Consider the following 6408-nt stretch of genomic DNA (forward strand, 5'->3'; position numbering starts at 1 on the left):
GCGTCGGGTCGGTCGGTCGGTCGGTCGGTCGTCGGTCGGTCGTCGGTCGGTCGTCGGTCGGTCGGTCGGTCGGTCGGTCGGTCGGTCGGTCGGTCGGGCTCGGTCGGTCCGCGTCGGTCGGTCGGTCGGTCGGTCGGTCGTCGGTCGGTCGGTCGGTCGGTCGGTCGGTCGGATCGGTCGGTCGGTCGGTCGGGGTCGGTCGGTCGGCTCGGTCGGTCGGTCGGTCGGTCGGTCGGTCGGTCGGTCGGTCGGGTCGGTCGGTCGGTCGGCTCGGTCGGTCGGTCGGTCGGTCGGTCGGTCGGTCGGTCGGTCGGTCGGTCGGTCGGTCGGTCGGTCGGTCGGTCGGTCGGTCGGTCGGTCGGTCGGTCGGTCGGTCGGTCGGTCGGTCGGGTCGGTCGGTCGGTCGGTCGGTCGGTCGGTCGGTCGGTCGGTCGGTCGGTCGGTCGTCGGTCGGTCGGTCGGTCGGTCGGTCGGTCGGTCGGTCGGTCGGTCGGTTCGGATCGGTCGGTCGGTCGGTCGGTCGGTCGGTCGGTCGGTCGGTCGGTCGGTCGGTCGGTCGGTCGGTCGGGTCGGTCGGTCGGTCGGTCGGTCGGTCGGGTCGGTCGGTCGGTCGGTCGGTCGGTCGGTCGGTCGGTCGGTCGGTCGGTCGGTCGGTGGTCGGTCGGTCGGTCGGTAGGTCGGTCGGTCGGTCGGTCGGTCGGTCGGTCGGTCGGTCGGTCGGTCGGTCGGTCGGTCGGTCGGTCGGTCGGTCGGTCGGTCGGTCGGTCGGTCGGTCGGTCGGGTCGGTCGGTCGGTCGGTCGGGTCGGTCCGGTCGGTCGGTCGGTCGGTCGGTCGGTCGGTCGGTCGGTCGGTCGGGTCGGTCGGGTCGGTCGGTCGGTCGGTCGGTCGGTCGGTCGGTCGGTCGGTCGGTCGGTCGGTCGGTCGGCGGTCGGTCGGGGTCGGTCGGTCGGTCGGTCGGTCGGTCGGTCGGTCGGATCGGTCGGTCGGTCGGTCGGTCGGTCGGTCGGTCGGCGGTCGGTCGGTCGGTCGGGTCGGTCGGTCGGTCGGTCGGTCGTCGGTCGGTCGGTCGGTCGGTCGGTCGGTCGGTCGTCGGGGTCGGTCGGTCGGTCGTCGGTCGGTCGGTCGGGTCGGTCGGTCGGGTCGGTGGTCGGTCGGTCGTCGGTCGGTCGGTCGGTCGGTCGGTCGGTCGGTCGGTCGGTCGGTCGGTCGGTCGGTCGGGCGGTCGGTCGGTCGGTCGGTCGGTCGGTCGGTCGGTCGGTCGGTCGGTCGGTCGGTCGGTCGGTCGGTCGGTCGTCGGTCGGTCGGTCGGTCGGTCGGTCGGTCGGTCGGTCGGTCGGTCGGTCGGTCGGTCGGTCGGTCGGTCGGTCGGTCGGTCGGTCGGTCGGTCGGTCGGTCGGTCGGTCGGTCGGTCGGTCGGTCGGTCGGTCGGTGGTCGGTCGGTCGGTCGGTCGGTCGGTCGGGTCGGTCGGTCGGTCGGTCGGTTGGTTGGTTGGCCGGCCGGCCGGCCGGCCGGCCGGCCGGCCGGCTAGCCAGCCAACAATCTGGTTGGTTGGTTGGTTGGTTGGTTGGTTGGTTGGTTGGTTGGTTGGTTGGTCGGTCGGCCGGCCGGTCGGTCGGTCGGTCGGTCGGTCGGTCGGTCGGTCAGTCGGTCGGTCGGTCGGTCGGTCGGTCGGTCGGTCGGTTGGTTGGTTGGTTGGTTGGTTGGTTTATGGGCTTTAACGTCCCAAAGCGACTCAGGCTATGAGAGACGCCGTAGTGAAGGGCTGCGGAAATTTCAACCACCTGGGGTTCTTTAACGTGCACTGACATCGCACAGTACATGGGCCTCTAGAATTTCGCCTCCATCGAAATTCGACCGCCACAGCCGGGATCGAATCCGCGTCTTTCGGGTCAGCAGCCGAGCGCCGTAACCACTGAGCCACCGTGGTGGGGTACAACATCATTGTATTAAAGGGAATATCTACTATCACAAAATGTATAAAAGTATTGCCATATCCCAGTAGATCTCACCAATTGTTTGTACAAACAAGGAGAGAACTTGCTGTTTAGGTAGGAATTCATATTTAAAGTCTGTCACGAAAGTAGTGCTCAGCTACCTTGTGATTACAATAGTGAAAACTGAAAGGGGTTGTGAAAAGAAAATGAAGCTGCCCGGTTTTAATTTTTACTGCTTCCATAAACATTAGACATGCTGATTACGAAATATTTCGACTCAATATTGAGTCTGCATTTAATAAAGCCCGTTCGAAATCGCTTCCTTTTTGTGCTCATGAAACGACCATGCGCCGCCGTCGGCTGGCACACGCACTACTCGACTACGTCATTTTAAGATCTTCAGAAACGCACAGATATCTTCAACTTTCGTTTTCCCTAAAATAATAGCTTTATGAGAAATTCAGAAAGTGAAACAAGGTTTTCCAATTATTTGCACGCGTAATTGCACTCTGTTAAACTGCAGCGCGTGGTCATACATCACTGGCCTGGGACCAGTTTCGGTTTCGGTTCTGCTTCGCCATCCTCCTTGGCTTCAGTATCAGCGGCTCGACATAGCCTTTCTTACGTGAACCTATCTAGGTGGTGTTCCTTGACAACGGTGGTTTGAGTCAGAGAATCGAGCTGAGCAAGGCCAGCCCATCTCGACGACTCTGTTTACATGAACTCGATACCAACGAGTCAGCTATCGCGGCGCGCATCGGCTCCGCGCTTCTGTTCTTTGCTGCAGAAAAATATATTCCAGAAGCGTGAAGAGGGTTAGGCATAATTTGCAGATGGGGCTGCGAGTCAACCCACCCCTTGCGATAGAGATGAAGACTCGAGTCCACGACCGGGTTCGGAGGTTCACGGTCGGTGCTCCCGCGCAGGCAGAGGTGTCGCGGGCTCTCGGCATGACCGCTACTTGCCGGGCGCGCGATCGAGCCGTTGCAAGCGGCGTAACAACGACTGACAGCAGCTCGCCATCTGCGCCCAACCGATGTCAATGACAGACCGCACGCGGCGCGTCGCACTGCAAGGGGCAGAATGCGAGCGCGCAGAGCGCCAGCATCATAATGACGTGGGGGCGCGTTTCTCGGGGCCGGCCTGTCAGCCTGGATGCCGGCCGCCGGCGTCAGAAAAACATGCTAGTATTATTTGTTCACGCTCATAACAAGCACTGGAGTGGATGAATGCCAAAAATAAATCATTTTTGAGGATCGTTGGCTGATGCCGTGTTGCTGGCAGTATTTAATTCGGCGATACAAGCAAATTTCGTCCCATGACCGCTTTATTTACTGCCTGGTCGCCGCTCGCATAGCTGGCATTTGCTAGCTCCGCTGGCGTCGCGGAAATCGAGCATATCTTTATTTTATTATGGGACAGGTTCACAGTTAAAGGGGTGACGAGAGTAGTACCTTTTACAGCGCTGACCAGTTCCGAAGCTCCCTCAGCTGCGGTATCGATAGTATCGATGCAAAACCAGGTAGGCTTAGCGACGACCAGGGCCGCCGGCAAGCCTCGCAGTTCATCGCCCGGCGCGTCCGCAGGCGACGTCGTTGCCGAAAGCTCGGCATGCTGCCACTGCTCGAATATAACAGGCAGCCTTTCTGATAGCATGGCTGTTTTGTCTTTTCTGGTGCGAATGTGGAATACAGCGAGTCTGCAGGCCGGCCGGCAAACCTGGATCCCGTCCGCTGGCGTCATAAAAATGAGCTAAAGATTTTTCTTCACGTAAATAATAAACTGTGGGAGCAAGAAGTGTGGAAAATATATCATTTTTGAGGGTCGTTGAACAATGCCGAGTTGCTGGTAGAAGCAGCAACTGTAATATGAGCAAATTTCTTGCCACAACCGCCGCTCAGCTGCCGCTGTCCGGCCGTTGCGGTTCGACTTGCGCGCCTGGCGTCCGCTATATAGCTCCGCTGCCGAGCGCACCGCAACAATGACCATATTTTTTGTTGTGAGACGATGCTGTTGACAGTAAAGCGATGCCAAAATCAGGCATTTTATTATAACCCAGGCTACTTCCGAAGCGCTGTCCACCGCGGCTTCGATGCGGAACAGGCCTAGCGACGACCAGGGCAGCCAGAGAGCAGTGCAGTTCGTCGCCCGGGGCGCCCGCGTCGAGCGCCGTTGCCGAAAGCGCGCTACGTGGGCAGGCACGCTTTGTAGCCGCCCGAGTACAGCCGGCAGTCTTTCTGATAACATCGCTATTTTGTCTTTTCTGGTGCGAACTTCAGTAGCAAAGCAGCGCGCAGGCGCTGGTGTGCGGTGGCAAAGTGTTACATCGGATGTGGGCCGGGCATGAGTCTAGCAGCGCAAAGATGCTTGCCGCTCCGTGTCCCTGCTTACAGTAGGCGGCAGTTCGCAAGCGGCGACTGGTGCGGCGCGCCGGCCAAGTTTTTGCACATGTGTCCTCTTGACACATGGTCCTTCCTCCATGGCTTGAGAGCATGGAGGAAGAAAAACTAGGAGGGACCATGACGTCACAACCTTGAAGCCTAGTCATAAAAAATATAATGGAAAGCATCATGGGAAATAGGCCCTCACGTGACAAGGCAGTGGTAGCTCTTAGCTGGATTTCGGTTTCGGTTTCGCTCTCTTGCTGTACGAGCAACTAGGCGACCATCTGCTTGCGTTCACTGACGGCTCCGTGGTGAGCGCAAACTGCTCGCTCGCCGCAGCGGCCACCATCCCCGAGCGACGCGTGCGCTGACTGCGGCGCAGTGGAGACACTTGGAGCACATGCTCCTTCGCTGTGCCGCTTCTGCAGTGCCGCCTCGCGAGATTCTCGCGGCCTGCAGGGCGCTGGGAATCATCCCCGACAGTCTGGAAGCGCTCCTGTGGCCGCGCGGCCCTGCGCGCACCCGTGATATTCTAGCCTCTATATCCGTGACAGAACAGTGGTGAGCCTCTGTGCGTTCATCGAACAGGCGGGCTTGACTTCTCGCTCGCTCTTCGCCAGGTAGTGCACGCGTGACACGAACGCTCCGTGGGTGCTACCTCCGACGGTATACGCGACCGGGCGCCCCACCCCGGCCGCTATTGCAGTATGCCGCGCGCGCGATTAGTCCGAGACAGGACGCTACGAGCGCGCGGCTATGTATACATACAGTTTACTTCTTTTTGTAAGTGATTGTGCGCAGTGGCCGGGAGACCCCGCGCAGGGGCAGACGTAAAAACCGCCGGCACTCTCTCTCGACAGCGAGAGAGAGAGAAATACTTCACTGCTGAATTTCACGTCGGAACCGCCTAAGTGCGCGCGCGTATTCGGCACGACTTGTGCCTTGAGAATAGCGGAGAACGGAGGGCCCATGGGCGGGCCGAAGTCCGCCTGCCCGAGAAATAGAATCTTGCGCAGCGCGCCGGAGCGCTCGTTCAACACGTCCGTCCGCCGTGAGCGCTCTGGAAGCCGCTGCGCCCTTTTTTAGAGGCTCGTTTCTTCGCCTACTCTCGAGTTCTCCGCTCATAGCATGCGCTGAAATAAACGCTCCGTATGCGTGTATAACGACGAAAGGAATTCCTCTCCATTCTCTTTATGAACCACAGTTGAACAGTGACGAGGTCGCGGCCGCACCCTTTGATGAAAAGTTTACCCGCAGTTTTCTACAGTGCACCCAAAAACTCGAGTGTAATCAACAGAGACGCGGAGCCTGCAGACAACCTCGAGCTCGGTACGCATTCCGCCAAAGCGCTGCGCTGCGCTACTTCGGAGCACGGACGTTCACTAAAAAGCACCGCTGGCTGGCAGTCTGGTAACTGTGGAGGAGGGCCTATTTCCCATGAGTCAGTGCGCAAAAGGGCCCTCGGCAGCGGCGTCAGAGGAGGATGGCTTGCAGAGGCTGAGCGCACTCCCTCCTAGTTTTTTTACCTCCATGCTTGAGAGCTAGCAGATCCATTCTGAGCAGACGACGGTGCCACATTCGAGTCAATATGCGTGCTGTAACCTCGGTCAACTATGGCTAAACAGGCCTCGCTAAGCCGCCATGTTGTGTTGACGACAGAAGCCTCTTATTGGCTTCTTAAAATGACGTTTGCTATTAGTTGAGGGGGACGCGCGCTGGGAAACCGAAATTTAGTTTTTTTCGCTATTCAATCAACCCAGACGATGAAACGGACCAAGGTATACTATAGAATGAAGGGTCAGAATTCCAAATACACACGTCGTTCAAAATTTTCGGAAAACATTTCACGACCCCTTGAATTTTGAAACCTTGTGTATCGATGCAATAATCAAGGTATTCATTCTTTAAAAAGGAGTTTCAAATGGCAAAACAATTCAGTAGACTGTTTCTTAAAATAACTGTCACTGCAAGCATTGTGAATGTTTGAAATGTGATTTTGCACGATGTAAACTGCATTTATTATTTTCTTTTTGGATTCGAAAGTACTGCACTATCGTTTTCAGTTCCACGGTTCTGTACTTGAAATGT

Source organism: Amblyomma mixtum, chromosome 7 (genome assembly GCF_055824585.1).
Source record: "Amblyomma mixtum isolate Tamu chromosome 7, ASM5582458v1, whole genome shotgun sequence".
NCBI classification, from domain to species: Eukaryota; Metazoa; Arthropoda; class Arachnida; order Ixodida; family Ixodidae; genus Amblyomma; species Amblyomma mixtum.